This window comes from Rutidosis leptorrhynchoides, chromosome 7 (assembly GCF_046630445.1).
Source record: "Rutidosis leptorrhynchoides isolate AG116_Rl617_1_P2 chromosome 7, CSIRO_AGI_Rlap_v1, whole genome shotgun sequence".
Lineage (NCBI taxonomy): Eukaryota > Viridiplantae > Streptophyta > Magnoliopsida > Asterales > Asteraceae > Rutidosis > Rutidosis leptorrhynchoides.
Window position 1 is genome coordinate 253,206,401 of NC_092339.1, and position 26,796 is coordinate 253,233,196.

General features: G+C 35.5%; 1 long non-coding RNA gene across 3 annotated transcripts in view; it reads right to left on the minus strand.

Annotated features, from left to right (window-relative positions):
• Positions 1–10,598, minus strand: part of LOC139858157 (uncharacterized) — a 66,209-nt gene extending 55,611 nt beyond the window's left edge. For all 3 annotated transcript variants that reach the window (XR_011762831.1, XR_011762830.1, XR_011762832.1), the window contains exons 1-2: positions 10,393–10,598; positions 9,612–9,977 (exon numbers count right to left, since the gene is read on the minus strand). This is a non-coding gene — a long non-coding RNA (uncharacterized lncRNA). The remainder of the gene's footprint in view (positions 1–9,611; positions 9,978–10,392) is intronic.
• Positions 10,599–26,796: the final 16,198 nt, after the last annotated feature.

Here is a 26,796-nt window from a genome sequence, read left to right on the forward strand (position 1 = left end):
TTCTTATCGAAAATCAATTTTCTCTTTACGATATCTGTGTTACACCATAAAAGAAACTATTTTAGTTTCTAAATTCTGAAACTTTCAAGTTTAAAATATAAATGTTTTGAAGTAATGTTGGGAATTGAAACATGAGTTAATATAATATAATGACACTTGATCAACGTAATTATATTACAGTAAGTCATGCTGAGTTTCTAATGGAACGTGATAAAGGTTCACAGATCCCACCCTCATCATGAACCATGTTACATAACTCTTTCATTCTATATAATCTCTAAATATATCAAGAATATATATTTCTTGATGATTCGGTCTTTTCCGGATATTCTGGTAATTTGATAAATCAAGATCGTGCCATTACGATTACCTTCTCGGAACATTAACTATGTTCATCCAAAACTCCATACCTACGAATTCTGGACCATTACAAGAGATGCCTAATCGCAAGAAGAAGAAACGAAGGGACAAAGCTCAGAAATAGAAATTGGAGTATAAATCGCAGCAAATAGGAGGGAGTATTAACTGTGAATGACAATGATTATAGAAGACAGAAGTAGGGACATTGAAATATAACGGAGAATAAAAATCCTATAAAAACAAATAATTTTACAAACCGTGTATATCAATGCGTATAGCAATATAAAGACACGGGAGAATGATAAATACAACAATCCCTAGAGCATAATAGAAATAAACAGATTCTTCTGGTGGGAGCTGGAAAAGAAGGATGATTGTGGCAAACGTCAATATTAGGTCAAGAACCAGAACTGGATTGAGCATTTTCACAATCTTTTGAGTGTATTAATTGGGAAAGAAAGTAGGAGTGGTAAAAATAAATGAAACGGAAGAGGTCAATTTATAGCGAAATATCTGACATAGAAATCGAGGCAGATTACGCATTTAATCAAAGGAAATCCTAATTTCCGCAAATTTCGAAGAATCAAATCTTATTTAGATTATGAAGATTTTCTATTCCTTAAATTCCGGAAATCAAACGTTACTACGTCAAGAGATAAGACGAATCTCTATTCTCCATTTCACTCTATTACGATAACTTATCTCATACGCTTCGAGTAATTGGATTGTTTTGTCCATATTATTCAACGGTGATAAAATTCTAATTATCAATTCATATTCGTCATGAAAACATTTTTATTGTTAGCCATGACGACCTCACTCAAATTTCGGGACGAAATTTCTTTAACGGGTAGGTACTGTGATGACCCAGAAATTTCGACTAAATTTAAACTTAATCTTAAATGATTAATGATTTCGACACGATAAGCAAAGCCTATGAAGTTGAATCTCAAAATTTTGAACTATTCAATTACCCTTCGGTTGTTCTCAACGATTCGCGAACTATTATATGTAAATAGATACATATATATACTATAACTTGAAAACGTAACAAAGTTTTAATTGCATGATACCATACATTAAACTTATTGGTTTATATATCTATTTGAATATATATGATTTCAAGTTATTTAGTAAACGATAGTAACATTCGTTTATTGATTCGATTGATATTTAGATAAGTTAACTAAAGCGTTTAAGATGAACCAGTAAAACACTAATTTGCTACAGTGTTTTCAAATTGCCACATTACTCAAAATGTAACAGTGTTTTCGAAAATCACTATTTGCTACAGTGAAATTGACTTTGCTACAGTGAATTGCTACAGTAACTTTGCTACAGTAAAACACTATTTTAAAATGTATTTTAATAAATAGCGAGACGATGATTTATAGAAGTAAATGACCAAAACACTTAAATGTATAAGTTATAATTTGAGTGATATAATTTAGGGATAATTTAAGTTTATATTGTGACAAAGGTATGAGTCACAAAACGAAAAGTACTAGTTTTCTAAGCGTACGAAAATACGTTCGAGAAACCGGAACCGGGACATAAGTCGAGTGATGACGTACGACTTATCGGAACGAAAATTTCAAATCAACTATGCACGTGAATTTAATATAATATATAATTAATTATATAAATTATATATATTATATTAATATTTAATTATGTCGACGAACTACAAAACAAATCAAATTTGAGCTGTCATTTAAGCTCATGCGATCGCATGAGCATACCAAAGAAACTCCATGCGATCGCATGGAGGCTGGATCCAGAAAACATCTATAAATTCAGTCGAATTCGTTCCATTTTTTTCACATATATTACTCCGTATAATATTTATTATTATTATTATTATTATTATTATTATTATTATTATTATTATTATTATTATTATTATTATTATTATTAATCTTATTATTTTTATTATTAGTGTTATTATTTTTGCGATACAAAAATAATAATGTAAATAAAATATTACGACGGAGTGCTGTCCAAGTAATTTTCAAAACGAGTTTCCAAGCGAGCTAGAGCTAGGGAAAATATGGGTTATTACCAAGGAGGTTATGGGTAATGTTCGGGGGTATTTTTGTGAAGCAAACCTCGTGTTTATCATCTCCGATGCGTCTACGTGCTTTCCTACAATATTGTATATCAATATTAAACAGTGAGTTTCATATGATCCCTTTTACTCTCTACATTTTTGGGCTGAGAATACATGCAAATGCTTTATTAACCGATATACAATATTTATATGCGTGAGTTTCATTGATCCCTTTTTAATTGCTTTTGCAATATATATTTTTGGGCTGAGAATACATGCACTTTATTTTAAACGCAATGGATACAAGTACATACTAAATTCTACACTGAGTTTGAACCGAAAATCCCTTAGCTTTGGTAACTGTTAACTGCCAGTTATAAGAACTGGTGGGCGCGAGTAGTAGTATATGGATCCATAGGGCTTGATATCCCCGTCCAAGCTAGAGCACTAGCCTTTTAACGGACGTATGCTATTTGAGAAGCGTACACGTTGGTTTATGTGTATTATTAAGATGATTATACAAAGGGTACAAATTATATATACGTTAAGTTTAGTTACCAGGGTGCTCAATTTCGTAGAATATTTTGATAAACGTTTCTGGATGAAACAACTGAAATCTTGTTATCCACTTTTATATGCAGATTATGCGAAACACTAAAACTATGAACTCACCAACCTTTGTGTTGACACTTGTTAGCATGTTTATTCTCAGGTTCCCTAGAAGTCTTCCGCTATTTGCTTATATGATAGACAAGCTATGTGCATGGAGTCTTACATGGCATATTTTTCAAGAAAACGTTGCATTCACCAATTCATCACCATGTACCTTATTTAGACTGCATTGTCAACGGAAGTACTGTTGTAAACTATTATATAAGGTGATTGTTTATATGTAGAAATCATAAGATGTCGAAAACCTTTGATTTAATATTCATTTATGGTGTGCCTTTTCAAAAGAATGCAATGTTTATAAAACGTATCATATAGAGGTCAAATACCTCGCAATGAAATCAATGAATGACGTATTCGGCCAAATGGATTTGGAGCGATCGTCACACTCCTATACACATATTGACAGAGCCGAGCTTCATATTATTCATAGATTTTTGGCTAACTCGATTACACAGAGAGGTCATAATAAAGAAAAAATTACCTTACATGATTTATTCTACCTAAAGTGTATTCGGGATCCTACAAGCTTTGTCAATATCCCTTACTGTGTTGCTTTTTATTTATCTAAAATGGTAGAGGGAATGCAGGACGGGAGTATAATAGGAGGAGGTATTTTTGTTACTCTCATTGGAGAGTATTTAGGTGTTGATAGGAACCAAGGGGATCCATTACAGCTTTGTAGAGAACAGGTTGAGCCCTTAGGATTGAAAGTTTATGTGGGTGCTAAGGTATTGAAAAGTAGACGTAACCAGGCAGTACCCTATGAGGGATCTCATCCTCAGGTAGAGAGAGGCTCAGACGAGGAAATGGAGGAGGCGGAAGACATTAGGGATGTCTTTCGAGATGCTATTCTTGACGTCCACGTTCGTATAGATGAGGAAGCAATGACGAACGCGGCCAGACATAGTATGTATGAGCAGTGGAACTCCGAGCGAGTATACGAGGATTATAGGCGACGCCAACACGATAGTTGGTTAGTTCATCAGCACCAAATCATGAGCCAGCTATCATATCAGGTACCAAATAATTACGTACCTACTCGACCTGCTCATTTTCCGCCACACAGCCCCGATATCCGACCACCCTTTAACCGGTATGACTATAATCAAGCCTATCAGAACACCTATAACCAACAATGGAACCCACCTGACGAGATGAACTGGAACCCATATCCAGACTGATTTAGTTCCATTTGGTTATTTATATGATTTTTATGTTTTTATCTTTTTACTTATTCATGTTTAAACTTATGTTATTGAATATACTTATGTAATCTTTATCATTTTTATTATTATTGTGTACTAATATTTCACATTTAGGATTTGAAAGTGGGATATTAAGTCCCATTTCAAATTGCCATGCATGTTTATATTTGTATGTATGTATATGGTAAATTGTACAAAACAGGGTAAAACAGCGCATTTTCAAAGACTGACATTAAGTTCAGCAAAAGCTACTAATTTTGACGACAAGATAAATGTGATGTAACAACAGACGGAATGGACAAATGATATGTACCATTTATCATTCAGCAAACAAACGCCAATATGTTTGGAAACTTTGGTAAAATTTAATCATTTCTACGCTAATCACCCTCAATAATTTAAATTGTTACTGATTTTTTGCAAATGAGGGCATTGCAAGATCTTAAGTGTGGGAAGGGGTTAAATTCTTTCGGATTTTTCAAATTTTTTACTTTAAACACTTGGTTACCATTAGAAATACTAGTAAAGCAGTAGTTGTATTAGAATCTAGTGCTCTCTGATAATAAAGAACAGCCCTAGTCTTATATACTGACTACCCAATTCTAGTAAAATTTTTCAAAATTTTCAATTAAATGAACTGAAAATCATGTTTATACATATTTATGAACTATAAAACTAGGTGTTAACACCGAAATTATTGTTACCTCGGAAAGGACATAAATTGAGAAACAAGTCAAAATGATAAAATTCATTTAAAATGGAATAGAGGACAATAAAAAGGAAAATAAAAGCCAAGTGTGGGAAATTTTAACCGAGTTATTCAAAATACATATCACATATTTTTGTACAAATAATTGAAAATACTTTTGTTTTGGACGATAATTAACTGTTTTACCCGATGAAAGAAAAGAAGAGATGGATCTATACGATGAATCAATTCCATCGTTAAAAGGAAGTAAAGTCTTCCGAAAAAGAAACGCGCTTCTTGATTTAGGTCAAGAAGTTGTCGTCCAGACCAGCTGTAGGTTGACGAAAAATCTAGAAAAGTCGTCTCTAAAATCAGCAGGAAATCCACGGACCTCAGCATCAAACAGGGTCGCCAAGTGGTCAGATTTATCCTAACCATGAGAAGGATTTATCTCGTACAATGGGGGGCATCGTGCAAATTAGCTTGATAAGACTAATAAATCAGATCCCCAGAAAGGATAATCTCCTTAAAAGATCAAAAATCAGCTTTTAAGCCTGATATTACTCAATCCTTGAGATTGACCTTAAAGATTGAGAATTCAAACTCATGGAATTCAATGATATCTAAACTCGAGCTTGAACGAGAAAATATTTTGATCAAAATTACAAACTGATTTGTTTTCTGAAAACCCATTTTCAATGCGTTCATTACCATTGAATGTAAAATCCTAAGAATTCACCTGGAATCCATTAGGTCACCTGAACCAAATCGGGTGTCAACCGTAAGAACAGTGGTTGCATAGCATGGTCGAAGACAGGACCTTGTGCCAGACCGAAAAATCATAAGGGTGAGCTTTACTATTGCTCCTACAAAGGATAGTAATTGCGTCCGACACGTTATAGACCATAATTAAAAGCATGTCAGGGGACATTGCCTTAACAGTTGCTTGTTCAACGCTTTCCTTTATAACCGGACGGTAGTTTACCGATAGGTAATATACGGAGCAAGTATACTGGATGTGTTGCTTTCCTAATACAAGGTTAGCAAGTGGGTGACACAAAACCACAAGTTTTGAGCTAAAATTTTCAAATCTGAAACCCACCAAGCCCACAAAAATATTTTGCAAACACCGGTGAAGGGTTATTCCGAAAAACTTATCTAGGGTAAAAACTAGATTTAATTTTCAAAAGATCAAATGTTTTCATAAAGATTCAATTTCCTTAATGGATCTAAATTTTATAGTCATGTGGGACTGTAAACCACATCGTTACTACCATTGTTTATACCGCCGTAAAGAAATCACTGATGTACAAAGTGTGAAGAATAAAGAAGTGATTCTAGTATTTCAAGACTATATTGCTTGAGGACAAGCAACGCTCAAGTGTGGGAATATTTGATAATGCTAAAAACGAACATATATTTCATAGCATTATTCCTCAAGAAAGACAAGCTTTTAGTTGCAATTGTCCTATTTACAAGTGATATTCGTTTAAATAATAAAAGGTGAAGACAAAAGACAGATTCGACGAATTGAAGACGCAAACGACCAAAAAGCTCAAAAGTGGAAAATACAATCAATGAGGTTCCAATTATTGATAAGAAACGTCTCAAAATTACAAGAGTACAAGATTCAAAACGAAAAGTACAAGATATTAAATTGTACGCAAGGACGTTCGAAAATTCGGAACCGGGACCAGAGTCAACTCTCAACGCTCGACGCAACGGACTAAAAATTACAAGTCAACTATGCATATGAATATAATATAATATATAATTAATTCTTAAAATTAATATATATATTATATTATATTTAAATAAACGTCGGCAGAAGAAAACAACCAAAAGTGGCTCTCCCCAGCTGGCCATGCGATCGCATGGCCTGGAAGGCATAAATCCATGCGATCGCATGAGCCCCTTTTCCAGATCACAGGCCTATAAAAATCGAGCTTTGGTACACCATTTTTCAATCTATAATATCAATCTCTCTATCTATATACGTAGTATATATTTATATTTATATTTTAATTTTAATTCTAATAATAAGGGTATTTTAGCGAATGTTGTAAGGGTTTAAGTCGAAATTCTGTCCGTGTAACGCTACGCTATTTTTAATCATTGTAAGTTATGTTCAACCTTTTAAATTTAATGTCTCGTAGCTAAGTTATTATTATTCTTATTTAATCCGAAGTAATCATGATGTTGGGCTAAAAATATTAAAATTGGGTAATTGGGCTTTGTACCATAATTGGGGTTTGGACAAAAGAACGACACTTGTGGAAATTAGACTATGGGCTATTAATGGGCTTTATATTTGTTTAACTAAATGATAGTTTGTTAATGTTAATATAAAGATTTACAATTGGACGTCCCTATAAATAACCATATACACTCGATCGGACACGATGGGCGGGGTATTTATATGTACGAATAATCGTTCATTTAACCGGACACGGGAATGGATTAATAGCCACTAGAAATATTAAAACAGGGGTGAAATTATGTACAAGGACACTTGGCATAATTGATAACAAAGTATTAAAACCTTGGGTTACACTCAGTCGACATCCTGGTGTAATTATTAAATAAAGTATTAAAATCTTGTTACAGTTTAAGTCCCCAATTAGTTGGAATATTTAAACTTCGGGTATAAGGATAATTTGACGAGGACACTCACACTTTATATTTATGACTGATGGACTGTTATAGACAAAAACCAGACGGACATATTAAATAATCCAGGACAAAGGACAATTAACCCATGGGCATAAAACTAAAATCAACACGTTAAACATCATGATTACGGAAAGTTTAAATAAGCATAATTCTTTTATTTCATATTTAATTTCCTTTATTTTATATTTAATTGCACTTCTAATTATCGCACTTTTATTTATTATTATTATATTTAATTGCAATTTTAATTATCGTACTTTTTAATTATCGCAAGTTTATTTTATCGCACTTTTATTTATCGCAATTTCATTATCATTATTTACTTTACGCTTTAAATTAAGTCTTTTATTTATTTAATATTTTACATTTTGTTTTAACTGCGACTAAAGTTTTAAAATCGACAAACCGGTCATTAAACGGTAAAAACCCCCCTTTAAAATAATAATATTACTTATATATATATTCGTATTTTTATAAATTAAACTAATATAGCGTTAAGCTTTGATTAAAAGATTTTCCCTGTGGAACGAACCAGACTTACTAAAAACTACACTACTGTACGATTAGGTACACTGCCTATAAGTGTTGTAGCAAGGTTTAAGTATATCCATTCTATAAATAAATAAATATCTTGTGTAAAATTGTATCGTATTTAATAATATTTCCTGCTAAAATTTAAGCTATTTTATATACACCTCGCATAACATCATTGCCAAATGATGGTTCCCATATATGTTAGGTGACTCACATGGGCTGCTAAGAGCTGATCATTGGAGTGTATATACCAATAGTACATACATCTAAAAGCTGTGTATTGTACGAGTACGAATACTGGTGCATACGAGTAGAATTGCTGATGAAACTGAACGAGGATGTAATTGCAAGCATTTTTGTTAAGTAGAAGTATTTTGATAAGTGTCTTGAAGTCTTTCAAAAGTGTATGAATACATATTAAAACACTACATGTATATACATTTTAACTGAGTCGTTAAGTCATCGTTTGTCGTTACATGTAAGTGTTGTTTTGAAACCTTTAGGTTAACGATCTTGTTAAATGTTGTTAACCCAATATTTATAATATCAAATGAGATTTTAAATTATTATATTATCATGATAATATGATGTATGAATATCTCTTAATATGATATATATACATTAAATGTCGTTACAACGATAATCGTTACATATATGTCTTGTTTCAAAATCATTAAGTTAGTAGTCTTGCTTTTACATATGTAGTTCATTGTTAATATACTTAATGATATGTTTACTTATCATAATATCATGTTAACTATATATATATCCATATATATTTCATCATATAGTTTTTACAAGTTTTAACGTTCGTGAATCACCGGTCAACTTGAGTGGTCAATTGTCTATATGAAACCTATTTCAATTAATCAAGTCTTAACAAGTTTGATTGCTTAACATGTTGAAAACTCTTAATCATATAAATAACAATTTCATTTAATATATATATATAAACATGGAAAAGTTCGGGTCACTACAGGCAATAAGTCATGTCTTTGGGCCTAGGCAATAAGTAATGTACCAAACCAAGTGCTCAACCAGTTACAGTAACCAACTTTGAAGAGGTGACTTGATGGTTACACAAAACAACACAATAAAGTGTCAATTTTTAACATTAATTAATTCTACAAAATTATATATTGTGACCTAAAAACAAAAAACTTGCACAAGCTATGAGTTGTATCACAGATCCAAACAAAATAAATGTGCTTGAAGTTCACACCTACTTTTTCTTTTCTGGTTCTGTACTTAATGTAAGAATGCTGATGAAATACTACACTAATAAATTTCAACAATTGAAGTTAACAAATTTCATGTACAATGTTATATCAAACACAATAATAACAAAATTTAGTTTTCATTCAAGCATTTCATCTAACAGTTAATAAGCAAGAAACAAAGACTCATATGAAAGAAGAATCGGAATTACCAATCATAAGTTCCTTCGACTTGGAAATCAACAACACCAACTGATGCAGATTGTTGCGGATATATTCTATGGTGTCAATAACTATCTGTAACTCTAAGTTTACTTAATTCAATTCTATGGTTCATCGGGAAAACTCTTTCCAACATTTACCTCGACGCAAAACACCAACAAAAACCATATCATAAGCAAAATCTAAACCGATAACTTAAAAACAAACATGAAATCATAGAGTAGCATACCTTTTCTTAAATGACAATGGTTGATCGTTGGTAACTCGTCTTCTAATTACTCAATATACGAACCTTCAACTATCATTATTACTTGTTAAATTCTCTCGAGATATAAACTCGAAAAGATTAGCTTCACCTACACATTTAATCAAAGAGTTGGCGTGCGTCATTTGAATGTTCATTAAATTTTCAAGTTAACGTCATTTTAATCAGTTTCATCTTGATTCCTAAATCTAATTAAACTTTCAAAAATTAGTTTCATCTTGCAAAAAATCTCAGTTTGCCATTATTATTATAATCATAACATAAGATGCATCAAATGACGTGCGTAATCACATATGAACTTATGTTAGTTTAACTCAACATCATATACAATGTATTATGAATATATGTAAATGCCCAAACTAAAAACAAATAAAACCCTAACACCCAAATCAAGTTATAATCGTAACAAATAAAACCCAAATCAATATTAAAGATCCATTCTTAAGCCAAATATTACAGCAAATAATAATCAAGATATATGTAGAACAATGATAGATTACCCATACCTTAAGCCAAAACAATTCATGTGACGATTAGTTGTTGATGGCTTCAAAAAAAAAAAAAACATTAGGATTGATGATGATGAGGTGGCTATACATGAATTGATTTAAGGCAGTGGTTTAAAGAGGTGACGGAGATGAATTCAGATGATCGATGCCCATAGACGATGGAGGAGATGGTGGCTGAGATGAATTTACCGGCGATAATCGAATGAAGAGAATATTAGAGAAGAATCGATGTGAGGGTTTTAAATTAGGGCTATACAATAAAAACACGGAAAAAGATCTATGTTTTTTTATTGTTAATTTTTTTAAGATTTAATTAATTAATATTAATGACATCAGCTTAGGTCTTAGATTTTTTTCTTTTTCATTTTTTATTTTTTTTAACAAAAGAATTACCCTATTAATGACATCATCATTATAGCATTTTAATAGAAACTATAGAAGATAGATAGATGGAGGGTGAGATGATTAGGGTAGTATTTGTAATTATTAAGATGATCGGTTTTTATCAATTTGATCTTTTACTTAATTGATAATGCTAAAAACGAACATATATTTCATAGCATTATCCCTCAAGAAAGACAAGCTTTTAGTTGCAACTGTTCTATTTACAAGTGATATTCGTTTAAATAATAAAAGGTGAAGACAAAAGACAGATTCGACAAATTGAAGACGCAAACGACCAAAAAGCTCAAAAGTACAAAATACAATCAAAGAGGTTCCAATTATTGATAAGAAACGTCTCGAAATTACAAGAGTACAAGATTCAAAACGCAAAGTACAAGATATTAAATTGTACGCAAGGACGTTCGAAAATTCGGAACCGGGACCAGAGTCAACTCTCAACGCTCGACGCAACGGACTAAAAATTACAAGTCAACTATGCACATAAATATAATATAATATTTAAATAATTCTTATAATTATTTATATATTATATTTATTTAATTAAAACGTCGACAAACAAGAAAACAAGAATTTTGAGCTGTCACCTACCACTATGCGATCGCATGGCCTGGAGGCACAAAAGCCATGCGATCGCATGGCCAACTTTTTTAGTTCACAGGCCTATAAATTTTGAGCTTTGGTGCACCATATATCCATATCTTTCTCTCTATCTCGTAAACACACACACACACACACACACACACACACATATATATATATATATATATATATATATATATATATTATAATTTTAATTTTAATTTTAATTCTAATAATAAGGGTATGTTAGCGAATGTTGTAAGGGTGTAAGTCGAAATTATGTCCGTGTAACGAGACGCTATTTTTAATCATTGTAAGTTATGTTCAACGTTTTTAATTTAATGTCTCGTAGCTAAATTATTATTATGCTTATTTAATCCAAAATAATCATGATGTTGGGCTAAAAATATTAAAATTGGGTAATTGGGCTTTGTACCATAATTGGGGTTTGGACAAAAGAACAACACTTGTGGAAATTAGACTATGAGCTATTAATGGGCTTTATATTTGTTTAACTAAATGATAATTTGTTAATTTTAATATAAAGATTTACAATTAGACGTCCTTATAAATAACCATATACACTCAATCGGACACGATGGGCGGGGTATTTATATGTACGAATAATTGTTCATTTAACCGGACACGGGAATAGATTAATAGTCACTAGAATTATTAAAACAGGGGTGAAATTATGTACAAGGACACTTGGCATAATTGATAACAAAGTATTAAAACCTTGGGTTACACGCAGTCGATAACCTGGTGTAATTATTAAACAAAGTATTAAAATCTTGTTACAGTTTAAGTCCCCAATTAGTTAGAATATTTAACTTCGGGTAATAGGATAATTTGACTAGGATACTCGCACTTTATATTTATGACTGATGGACTGTTATGGACAAAAACCAGATGGACATATTAAATAATCCAGGACAATGGACAATTAACCCATGGGCATAAAACTAAAATCAACACGTCAAACATCATGATTACGGAAGTTTAAATAAGCATAATTCTTTTATTTCATATTTAATTTCCTTTATTTTATATTTAATTACACTTCTAATTATCGCACTTTTATTTATTGTTATTGTATTTAATTGCACTTTTAATTATCATACTTTTTAATTATCGCAAGTTTATTTTATCGCACTTTTATTTATCGCAATTTCATTATCGTTATTTACTTTACGCTTTAAATTAAGTCTTGTATTTATTTTTAATATTTTACATTTGGTTTTAACTACGACTTAAGTTTTTAAAATCGACAAACCGGTCATTAAACGGTAAACCCCCCCCCCCCCCCCTTTATAATAATAATATTACTTATATATATATTTGTATTTTTATAAAATAAAACTAATATAGCGTTAAGTTTTGTTTAAAGATTTTTTCCCTGTGGAACGAACCGGACTTACTAAAAACTACACTACTGTACGATTAGATACACTGCCTATAAGTATTGTAGCAAGGTTTAAGTATATCCATTCTCTAAATAAATAAATATCTTGTGTAAAATTGTATCGTATTTAATAGTATTTCCTTGTAAAATTTAATAGTATTTTATACCCCTTAGCTTTAACATCAAGTATTTTTGGCGCCGCTGCCGGGGACCAAAATCTAGCTTAAAAGCTGGAAGCGCAACGCTAAATAAAAAAAATTAAAATAAAAACACTCGAGTCCAAGTACCTTAGCAGCCCAGTGTCTGGCCCGAAACCCTAGCCCATGCGATCGCATGGCCTGGTAACTAAGAACTCATGTGATCGCATGAGCTCTGCAGACACGCCAGAATTGACTGAAATCAGCATTTATTACGGATAATAATTATTATTATTTAACTTAAAACCCTAATTAGGGTTGTATTTTTTATTATTTAGTTTTAGTTTTTATATTTAATTTGTATTATTTAGTTAAATTAGTTAAATTAGTTTTTAAAATTAATAGTTTTATAAAATAAATAATATAAAAATAATATTTTTATAAAATTCATAATTTTTACAACTTTTAGTATATTTTTATATTTTGTTCCTTTTTATTTGTTTTAGCGTAATTTTTATATTTTTTTTTCGCTCGTATTTAGTTTTAATCCATAGTTTTTGCCGTAGCTAATTTTTATTTCTAGATTTTTAGGCTTTGCCGTAAAAAATCCCTTAAGTGCTTTTTCTTTAGACTAAGATCTAGGTGCTTTAGAATTTTGCGACGCCTTTTTAAGTTTTAGTTCCTTTTTAAGATATTGCCATTTGGGATATAGTTTTACTTGTAAGCTTTAATATTTTTAGACGCAACTTTTAGTTTTTAGTTTTTAATTTTTAGTTCATTTTTAAGTTTCAACGCGCTACTTTCTTATTTTTATTTTTCGACGCCTTTTACCTATGTATCAATTATCACTGCAATTAGTAATCTCAATTTGCAATTTTAATTTTAAGTTAGTGATAGCAATAAGATTGGGTTAGTCGAGTGTTTTTAAAATTTTATAAGTCGCCTTTTTTCTTTTCTTTTTCGACCTTTTTCGACGCGCTCTTTTTCTTTCTTATTTCTCGCTATTCTAGTTTTAGGACATAGATTTTTATTCTACTTCTTATCTAAATTTCTTAAAATTACGAAAATTTATTTTAAGTGGTTAAATTGATAGACATCAAAATTTTCTGGTTCGTAGTAATAGTTGGATTTGTACGTGGACCGGGTTATTGGAGCCAAACAGTACTCAATTATATTGAGACCAAACGAATCCTGCCCCTCTGCTGCATCTTTTGGCTATTCGAAATGTGGGCAAAATCAGAAAAGTCTATTAATTGGATAACTTATATAATTTTTCTTTCCTTTTAAAAACTAATAGGATATTCAGTGAATGCACCGAGCAAGACGTTCACCACCTTTTGTACGTTCACCACCTGTAACCAGATCAAGACATCTAGCAAATATTGTCGCCGTTGATTTTCCTTTAGAATCGTCATCCAATCGACCAAGTACTCCAATTCAAATTTCCAATAATCCATTTTTTGAACCCGACCTCACAATTGAGAATCCGGAGAATATTCAGGGACGATTCATAGATCCTGAACCATTAATTTTTCCTCCGGAACCACCAATCATTCAAACAGAGATTGTTGAGGAACGAACCATTAAATCAGAATCCTCTAGTGATTCAGATTCAACAAATTCAATCATGGAAAATCTAGAACCTTTAAGTATGGAAGACCGAATGAAAGCTAAACGCACTGGCCAAGGTCACGCAATTACTCATCCAGACATTAATGCGCCAGATTATGAAATCAAAGGACAAATTCTACATATGGTGACTAATCAATGCCAATTTAGTGGTGCGCCGAAGGAAGATCCAAATGAACATCTTCGTACCTTTAATAGGATTGGTTGGAATAAGAGAAGTTGAGGATGAACAGATATATCTCATGTTATTTCCCTGGACTTTAAAGGGAGAAGCCAAAGATTGGTTGGAATCGTTACCTGAAGGGGCGATCGATACATGGGATGTTTTAGTTGAAAAATTTCTTAAACAATTCTTTCCGGCATCTAAAGCCGTAAGACTTCAAGGAGAAATTGTTACGTTCACACAGAAACCGAATGAAACTCTATATGAGGCATGGACAAGATTTGGAAAGTTATTAAGAGGATGTCCGCAACATGGTTTAGAAACTTGTTGTAACAACCCAAACCAAACCACGACAATTCCCGTTAAATTTCACAACATAAAAAAAAAATTTCTGGTGCAGTTCATTTGCGCGGCGCGCCAGGTGGGTGCGCGGCGCGCCAAACCACCTGGACAGCCCGCTGTCCCCGGAAGTCAATTTAACGAAAATGTTTGACTAGTTCCCGACATTTTTAGCCAAAACGCTTTTAACCATAAATTCATATATATAAAACTAGCACGTTTAATTAATAAAATTGAGTTTACGAAGCGGGTCCCACAACGACCCATTTTACCACCTTAAGTACCGAAATACAATATTTGACCAAAAGACTTTTAATACAACAAAGTCGAGCATGGCGATTGGGAATACGCTACCCAATCCTAAATGATCCAAAAGTAAGTCACTAAAGCAACTATGCACGTCTTCTAGTCCTCGCGCTTACCCGAGCCGCCAATCCACATGCGATCTATAAAAAGAGTCAACAACGAGAGGGTAAGCTAATGCTTAGTGAATGATAACATACTACATACATATATATGTATAAAATGAATACGCCACACAAAACAAATACCGCATACCGAAGCATCCAAGTATAAAGCGTCTACACTAAGCATACCGTACGATCTAAGCAACGAGCTAAAGATACAACACAAAAGATAGTCCATCAACGACAAAGTAAACATCGCCAAATAGCTACACCCGGAGGGTTAGCTACAACACAACAACACATTAATATATATATATAACAATATAAACGAACAAGGTTAACCCCTTAACCTCAAACGCATGAACATTGGCCGAACAACCCGAGCCTTGTGAATTCGCACAACCCGAAATTCACTTCTCAACCATAAGATGACCGAACAACCCGAGTCATCATGAATCCGCACTACCCGAGATTCATTACCTCCAATAAGGTGACCGAACAACCCGAGTCACCATGAATCCGCACTACCCGAGATTCATTTCTCATTACTAAAGCCCACGGTCACGGGATTATAAAATCCACCAAATCGGGGTCATCCACAACACAACCATATCAACCCTTCGCCATTAGGGTTACAACAACCAAATCACAACCAAGTGTGATAATGTGCACACAAAATGTGCATCTCGCCAAAGATGGTCAACCAAAACGCACAACGTGCCGATTGGACTTATACACAAGTCCATCAAGTCCACCTATATGTGAAGTGAGCTCTATAACCGAGAATCACTTCACCCGACCCGCACCCATCCTACACATACATATGCACATAGGATATTATCACTCACCTTGAAGTCTTGAAGAAAGCTTCCAAGTAAACCGCAACTCGCCAATGGAAAATACCTATTCCATTAACACAAATACCACAACACAATTAGATTGGATTCACAAATTAACCCAATTCGTCACTTAGTGCCATTTCGACCCAAATGCACTTCCAAGCACAAACCGTACCCAAACTAACCAATAATCACTAACACAAGTGAGAATGGTCCTAATATGCCAATTAAACCCGAACTCAAGTGTTAAACACGTGTCATACCCATTTTGACACTTAAACCCTAATTTTGACCCATAAAGGTCAAAATCTCATCCTTTACAAGTTTTGACACCAAAACACATTTAACTTGGTTTAATACTTCAACTTAATCCATTTTAAGTTTACAAACCTCATTAAATCGCCAAATGGGTCATAATCACCACCAAATCCTAATTTGACCCAAAGTCACAATTAGTCATCCAAATACCCTAAAATGGTTTCCAATACTTCCATAATCACTAATCCAAGTGATTAAACTCATAATCAAAGCCTAATCAAGGCCAAACCGCCAACCAACCCAAAACCCACCAACAATAACTATAAGATCCGATTACTAGCTTCACTTAACCCATTTCATCACTTAAAAGGGTTTTACAACTAATTAACTCAAAACCCTAACTTGAATATCAAATTAAATAAATGAAATTCGGAGTTTGAGCTTACCAATACTATCACCGCGTAGCCGAGAACGAAAGGAACAACTTTAAAACCCGAGACTTTGATCGATTCGAGCTTCTTCTTCCCCAAAACCTCAAATCTCTCTCTAGACCTCTCTCTCTCTCTCTAAGAATGGATGAGGATGATGAATGGATGTGAAATGATCCAAAGTTGGATCTAAACCAACTGATAATGCCCACAAATCCGGCCCCATGTGAAATTACCCAAATACCCTTCATTTAAAATAAATAAAACAAGATAGGTTCTGTCAGCGCGTTTGCGCGGCGCGCGGCCGCTTTGCGCGGCGCGCAGATTGACAGATTCAGCTCTTTTCCAATTTTAATATATATATAAATATTCAACGAAGCCCGATCTCATATGCCTTTAATAAACAAGTATACAAAATAAATATTCGGGTCTTACAACTCTCCCCCACTTAAACTCGATCACGTCCTCGTGATCCTCATCACTTGACCAAACGGACTCCACTTTACGGTCCTCAACATAAGTTTCAAATCCGACTTTCCTAGGAAATTCTTTCCAACGAATAGCCTTCCACAACTAAATCGTCACCCGCGATTTATCAAAACCACAATCCGAGCACTACAACCATGCTCCTTCCCTAACATCGGGAAAACTCAACCAATCTCGTACCGAGATATAACTCCCTTAGCGTACTATTACCGAGTACAACGCTAAAAGCAACTAAGTCTCAACCTAAGGTCAACAACCCGAAACGATGAAACCGAACCAAACGAATCCTTACGGATATCACCTAATCATTAAACATCCCTTGTAGTGCGCAATACGACCAATACGCAACTACCGTAACAATACAATCCAACGGTTAGAAACCGATAGCGCCCAAAACGGCTATGGAAACGCAAATCCCAAGGGGTACGAAATCATCTATCGTCACACCCGTAACAAACATGTGAGCGAAATACGGCTATCGCACCACTAATCATACCACATGGTCCTCACGACCCCACCATCGACGCATAAAACGACCGATAGTTCCCACAACATTGTCCTCACGACCCCACCATTGGTGTATCAAACAACCAATAGATTACAACTCAACATGGCCGAAACAACCCGAGCCAAAACACATATGGAGGATGGTCGAAACAACCCGAACCTTAGTGAATTCGCACAACCCGAAATCCACCAACCCAATCCATATATCTCACAACAGAATGACCGCACAACCCGAGTCATCGTGAATACGCGCAAACCGATATTCACTACCACTGCCACATAGTGTAACCGAGGATGGCCGTATAACCCGAGCCTTAGTGAATCCGAACTACCCGACATTCACTACCTCAAACTATGAGCCCAACCAACAGGGACAATCGTACTACCCGAAATATTGTGAATACGAACAACCCGATATTCACGTCCCACAACACAACTCTCTTGATGAAGTCAGCGGACCCCGAAGGTCATGCTCCACCAATCTCAATACCGGATGAAGTCAGCGGACCCGAAGATCATGCTTCACCGATCTCAACACCACGCTCATGACGAAGTCAGCGGACCCTAAAGATCATGCTCCATCAATCACGTACTCCCATGATGAAGTCAGCGGACCCTAAAGATCATGCTCCATCACGCAACCATACTATAATGAAGTCAGCGGACCCCGAAAGTCATGCTTCATTAATCATCAATACCACGATGAAGTCAGCGGACCCCGAAGGTCATGCTTCATCAACTACATACCATAATCAAGCAAGAACCACCTATATCAAACATAGGTACCGAACAAGAATTCTCCAAAAGAGAACCCGACACACACCTTCCTTAACCGAAGGATTTCACCTTGCTCACCAAACACGTCCATTATCTCTCAACGAGATTTACCACATTACCGCCTCGGTGGGATTCCAATCCAAACCATAAGTACAATTTATCCGAAATCGTACCCTACCACAAATCGACCAAAGCTAGGTCTCGACAAAAATTTCCGGATCTACCAAAAGCATCATCCGAAATATCACACTAAAACTTCCTCGTGCGGGAGTGCGACTCCCCCACTTGGAACCACGTTCCTATCTCACAACTCGTACAACCGTACAATGCTACCAAAGGTAGACTTTACTGACGATTGGGTACACACGACCCATCACTACACCTTGCTCCAACCTTGAGCATACAAAGGATTTCAATCAATCCTTAAACACTTCGAACGAAAAGTGTAGCACGATTACACAAACCATACCCTCGCAATTATCCAATTGCTTTAGTTTGTCAAGTTTCACTTAGCCACTCATGTACCTAAGGGTTTCTCCCGGGACCCTAAGTACAATGTAACCACAACACAATCGGAGTCGACACCACGCTAGTAGGTATAAAAGAGGCACCTAATGTCGCGTCATAAAGACTCCATTACCAACATACATCAAGATTTTAAACACTCGATCTCAAAGGTTCCAATCACCCGACGAACCCCATGGTTCATCACTTCAACACAGAAGCGAACACGCGCTTAACAATCGAACACCAAATCCATTTCCGTGGCTTGGTAGTAACATTTCCCAAATACTAAGGAATGCTTGGTTGCACCAAGTCTTACGCCCTTCGTCCCAAAAATCAAACATCGTCACAAGGTACTTCCATTAGGAACGTCACCCTTAACAATAACATGCACAACACAATGCATCTAACAAATCCGAACCTAAACGCCACATAAATAAATATTCAAAAGACATATTTATTAAAACGAAACGTACCTCAACGTCTCCTTGCGGCATTCGCCGCCGCCAACTCGGGACAATCCGGCTTGCGATGTCCCTCTTTATGACAATAGTAGCACATTCCGTCATCACTTCTCGGCATTGTGCATTCCCACAACTTGTGACCCCTAACGCCACAATTGAAACACCTAGGCGCACGAGAATCCACCGCGCCCTTTACCACATTACTCGCACTCGCACTCGGACCCTTAGTCCTCTTACTCGGAGCACCATAAGAAATAACCCTTCTCTCACTTGAAGGTTCGGCCTTTTTCGATCGCGTATAAGACTCGAAACCTCTAGCCACCGCAAATAACTCCGCAAACGACTTCGCGTAACCCCGGCTAATTTTGCTTTTCAAGTCATCGCTCAAAGTTCGATAGAAATCCTCCATCAACAAACGATCATTCCCCAAATATTCCGGGCAAAAACGAGCCTTCGACATAAAAGTCGTCTTTAAAGTATTCAAGTCCATAGAACCCTGTTGCAAATTTCGCAACTCACAACGCAATTCCGATAAATCGGCTGAAGTTCGGAACTCCTCGAAGAATTCCTCCTTAAATTCGTCCCACGATAACGTCATAAACGTTTCACCACCGACAAGATCAATCTTGCCATCCAACCAATCCTTCGCCCTACCCCGCAACAAACTAGTAGCGAGTCTCGTCTTTTTCTCGGGAGGGCATTCCATAGTACGAAAACACCCTTCGACATCCGAAACCCAAGTCGTACTCACCAAAGGATCCGGTTTCCCATCATACATCGGGGGTCTAGTCCTCATGAAGCTCTTAAGACAACGCTCCATTTCACCCCTATTTTGGAATTCGGAATACTTCCCATCCATTTCTTCTCGAAACGCTCTCATTTGCTCCGCAACGGCGGCCGCAACTCTAGCGTTAAATTCCGTGTCATTCGTCTCGGTCTCGTTTCGCATCGTCATTCTAAAGAATGCAAAACGATTAGTCCACGCACGTATAAAACGACACGCACAACACCACCCCATCTTACTAAACACTCGTCGTACATCACTTGTTAGACACGATTTGCACCCGTAATAAGGTCTGCAAGTTCTTATTACGCACGCACGCCGCATCGACTCGTTAGTACAATGACCGCCTCGCTCGATGCTATAAACAAACACAAACAAAATTCTACGCGATAGAAGCACACGCGAGAATTACCCCACAACACAAATAATATATTAATAATATCCGCATTACTAATATAAACGTTAGTCAACCTATAAACAAGGCACTAACTAAACCCGTTCCTGACCCGTAATCCTACAAGTCCCGCAACAAATTACGCACACACAAAAGTCTAAGTCTAGGCACTTATCTCAAGTCACCTAAATCCCTTAGACCATGCTCTGATACCACTTGTAACAACCCAAACCAAACCACGACAATTCCCGTTAAATTTCACAACATAAAAAAAAAATTTCTGGTGCAGTTCATTTGCGCGGCGCGCCAGGTGGGTGCGCGGCGCGCCAAACCACCTGGACAGCCCGCTGTCCCCGAAAGTCAATTTAACGAAAATGTTTGACTAGTTCCCGACATTTTTAGCCAAAACGCTTTTAACCATAAATTCATATATATAAAACTAGCACGTTTAATTAATAAAATTGAGTTTACGAAGCGGGTCCCACAACGACCCATTTTACCACCTTAAGTACCGAAATACAATATTTGACCAAAAGACTTTTAATACAACAAAGCCGAGCATGGCGATTGGGAATACGCTACCCAATCCTAAATGATCCAAAAGTAAGTCACTAAAGCAACTATGCACGTCTTCTAGTCCTCGCGCTTACCCGAGCCGCCAATCCACATGCGATCTATAAAAAGAGTCAACAACGAGAGGGTAAGCTAATGCTTAGTGAATGATAACATACTACATACATATATATGTATAAAATGAATACGCCACACAAAACAAATACCGCATACCGAAGCATCCAAGTATAAAGCGTCTACACTAAGCATACCGTACGATCTAAGCAACGAGCTAAAGATACAACACAAAAGATAGTCCATCAACGACAAAGTAAACATCGCCAAATAGCTACACCCGGAGGGTTAGCTACAACACAACAACACATTAATATATATATAACAATATAAACGAACAAGGTTAACCCCTTAACCTCAAACGCACGAACATTGGCCGAACAACCCGAGCCTTGTGAATTCGCACAACCCGAAATTCACTTCTCAACCATAAGATGACCGAACAACCCGAGTCATCATGAATCCGCACTACCCGAGATTCATTACCTCCAATAAGGTGACCGAACAACCCGAGTCACCATGAATCCGCACTACCCGAGATTCATTTCTCATTACTAAAGCCCACGGTCACGGGATTATAAAATCCACCAAATCGGGGTCATCCACAACACAACCATATCAACCCTTCGCCATTAGGGTTACAACAACCAAATCACAACCAAGTGTGATAATGTGCACACAAAATGTGCATCTCGCCAAAGATGGTCAACCAAAACGCACAACGTGCCGATTGGACTTATACACAAGTCCATCAAGTCCACCTATATGTGAAGTGAGCTCTATAACCGAGAATCACTTCACCCGACCCGCACCCATCCTACACATACATATGCACATAGGATATTATCACTCACCTTGAAGTCTTGAAGAAAGCTTCCAAGTAAACCGCAACTCGCTGATGGAAAATACCTATTCCATTAACACAAATACCACAACACAATTAGATTGGATTCACAAATTAACCCAATTCGTCACTTAGTGCCATTTCGACCCAAATGCACTTCCAAGCACAAACCGTACCCAAACTAACCAATAATCACTAACACAAGTGAGAATGGTCCTAATATGCCAATTAAACCCGAACTCAAGTGTTAAACACGTGTCATACCCATTTTGACACTTAAACCCTAATTTTGACCCATAAAGGTCAAAATCTCATCCTTTACAAGTTTTGACACCAAAACACATTTAACTTGGTTTAATACTTCAACTTAATCCATTTTAAGTTTACAAACCTCATTAAATCGCCAAATGGGTCATAATCACCACCAAACCCTAATTTGACCCAAAGTCACAATTAGTCATCCAAATACCCTAAAATGGTTTCCAATACTTCCATAATCACTAATCCAAGTGATTAAACTCATAATCAAAGCCTAATCAAGGCCAAACCGCCAACCAACCCAAAACCCACCAACAATAACTATAAGATCCGATTACTAGCTTCACTTAACCCATTTCATCACTTAAAAGGGTTTTACAACTAATTAACTCAAAACCCTAACTTGAATATCAAATTAAATAAATGAAATTCGGAGTTTGAGCTTACCAATACTATCACCGCGTAGCCGAGAACGAAAGGAACAACTTTAAAACCCGAGACTTTGATCGATTCGAGCTTCTTCTTCCCCAAAACCTCAAATCTCTCTCTAGACCTCTCTCTCTCTCTAAGAATGGATGAGGATGATGAATGGATGTGAAATGATCCAAAGTTAGATCTAAACCAACTGATAATGCCCACAAATCTGGCCCCATGTGAAATTACCCAAATACCCTTCATTTAAAATAAATAAAACAAGATAGGTTCTGTCAGCGCGTTTGCGCGGCGCGCGGCCGCTTTGCGCGGCGCGCAGATTGACAGATTCAGCTCTTTTCCAATTTTAATATATATATAAATATTCAACGAAGCCCGATCTCATATGCCTTTAATAAACAAGTATACAAAATAAATATTCGGGTCTTACACTTGTCAAATAGTACAAATATTCTACCAAGGATGCGACATCACTACAAGGAAAGACATAGATATAGCAGCTGGTGGTTCTATTATGAAGAAAACAGAAACTGGTGCTTATAAAATTATTGATAACACTGCTTCCCACTCACATGAGTGGCATCAAGAAAAAGATATCGTTAGATCATCTAAAGCAGCTAGAGCCGATTCTAGCCATGACTTAGATTCCATTTCTGCAAAGATAGATGCTGTCGAGAGACGAATGGAAAAGATGACTAAAGATATCCACTCAATACGAATTAGTTGTGAGCAGTGTGGAGGACCACATTTGACAAAAGATTGTCTCAGTATTGAACTAACAATGGAACAAAGAGAGAATATTTCTTACATAAACCAAAGGCTTGGAAATAATTATCAGAATAATTATCAACCGCCAAGACCGATTTACAATCAAAATCAGAATTATAATCGAAATATTCCATACAACAACCAACAAGGTCCTAGCAATCAATAAGTATCCAACAATACTTACAACCAGCAAAGACCTAATTTTCAAAACAAACCACCACAACCCGATGATAAAAAGCCGAATTTAGAAGATATGATGACGAAGCTAGTTGAAACTCAAACACAGTTTTTCACAGCTCAGAAACAAACTAATGAACAAAATGCTCAAGCATTTAGAAATCAACAAGCTTCTATTCAAAATCTGGAACAAGAAGTAAGTAACCTAGCAAGGTTAATAGGTGAAAGAAAACCGGGAAGTTTACCTAGTGATACAAATGCTAACCCCCGAAATGAAACAGCTAAAGCCATTACCACAAGAAGTGGTACAACACTTAAACCACCTGAAATACCTGTAACTTCTGATGAAACTATTCCTACTCCACAAGAACCACAATCTGATCAAGATAAGGAAAAAGAACCGGTAGTTGAAAAGGTTAATGAAGATAACACAGTTAAGGCTAAACCTTATGTTAAACCATACCAACCACCACTTCCTTACCCGAGTAAAATGAAAAAAGAGAAACTTGAAGCTGAGCAATCCAAATTCTTGGATATGTTTAAACAGATAAATGTAAATCTTCCTTTCATTGATGTGATTTCAGGAATGCCTAGATATGCTAAATTTCTAAAAGATCTAATCTCAAATAGAAAGAAAATGGAAGAACTGTCGGCTGTTACTATGAATGCTAATTGTTCAGCAGTGCTGTTGAATAAGATACCAGAAAAATTATCTGATCCAGGAAGTTTCACAATTCCATGTTTTCTGGGTAGTCTTAGTTCAATAGAAGCATTGGCAGACTTAAGTGCTAGTATAAATTTAATGTCGTATTCACTATACGCTAAACTAGACCTTGGAGAATTGAAACTAACAAGAATAAGCATACAACTAGCCGATCGATCAATAAAATATCCTAGAGGGATAATGGAGAACATGCTAGTTAAAGTTGGTACTTTAGTATTTCCAGTAGATTTTGTTGTTTTGGACATGGAAGAAGATTCTCAAGTTCCTCTCATATTAGGAAGACCATTCTTAAACACGGCTAAAGCAATGATAGACGTGTTTGGTAAGAAACTGACCCTAAGTATAGAGGACGAGAGTGTTACCTTTTCAGTTGATAAAGCAATGCAACAACCACAATCTGCAGATGATACATGTTATTATATTCAAACTATAGATTCACATGCAGAATTGTTAGAAGAATTTCCAGAATTACAAGGAACAGGAGAATGTTCTTTAGGAGAAGGAATTGAACCAACTGATGAAGCTGAAATGTTAGCTACACTTATGGCTAATGGATATGAACCAACAACAGAAGAAATTCAAATGCTAAAAGAAGAAGACAGATATCGATATAAATCATCGATAGAAGAACCTCCAAAATTAGAGTTAAAGCCACTTCCAAACCATTTGGAATATGCTTATTTACATGGTGAATCTGAATTACCTGTAATAATATCGTCTTCTCTTACTGAAAATGAAAAATCTCAACTCATTTCTATGTTGAAAGCTCATAAACCAGCCATTGCATGGAAGATTCATGATATTAAAGGAATAAGTCCTTCGTATTGCACACATAAAATCCTTATGGAAGAAGGTCATAAAACGTATGTGCAACGCCAACGAAGACTAAATCCTAATATGCAAGATGTTGTTAAAAAAGAAATAATTAAACTGCTAGATGCAGGTTTAATTTATCCAATTTCTGATAGTCCATGGGTAAGCCCAGTTCAATGCGTGCCTAAGAAGGGTGGCATGACTGTCATTACAAATGAGAAAAATGAGCTTATTCCTACTAGACTGTAACAGGATGGCGTGTATGTATTGATTATAGAAAATTAAATGACGCCACCAGAAAAGATCACTTTCCCTTACCTTTTATTGATCAAATGTTGGAAAGATTAGCCGGAAATAGTTACTATTGTTTTCTTGATGGATTTTCCGAATATTTTCAAATTCCAATAGCACCCGAAGACCAAGAAAAAACCACATTCACGTGCCTTTATGGTACTTTTGCTTACAAACGCATGCCATTTGGACTTTGCAATGCCCCTGCAATCTTTCAAAGGTGCATGATGGCGATTTTTCACGACATGATAGAAGAATGCATGGAAGTTTTCATGGATGACTTTTCAGTCTTCGGTGATACATTTGAAACATGTCTAGTTAATCTTGAACGAATGCTTATTAGATGCGAACAATCAAATCTAGTACTTAACTGGGAGAAATGCCATTTCATAGTTAAAGAAGGCATCGTTCTTGGACATAAAATTTTAAAGGAAGGAATTGAAGTAGATAGAGCTAAAGTAGATGTAATTGCTAAACTTCCACATCCCACCAATGTTAGAGGAGTTAGGAGTTTTCTAGGGCATGCCGGTTTTTACCGACGTTTCATAAAAGATTTTTCTAAAATTGCCACTCTTATGAATAAACTCCTAGAAAAGGATGCTCCATTCATCTTTTCAGATGAATGCATCAAATCTTTTAATATTCTTAAAGAGAAACTCACTAATGCGCCGATCATGATAACACCAAATTGGAATCTACCGTTTGAACTTATGTGCGATGCAAGTGATTTTGCAATGGGAGCCGTTTTAGGACAAAGGATTGAAAAACGATTTCAACCTATATATTATGCTAGTAAGACGTTACAAGGAGCACAAACGAATTACACAACTACTGAAAAAGAACTCCTTGCTATTGTCTTTGCTTTTGACAAATTTCATTCATATCTCGTTCTAGCAAAAACGGTGGTCTATACCGACCATTCTGCTCTTAGATACCTATTTTTGAAACAAGATGCTAAACCA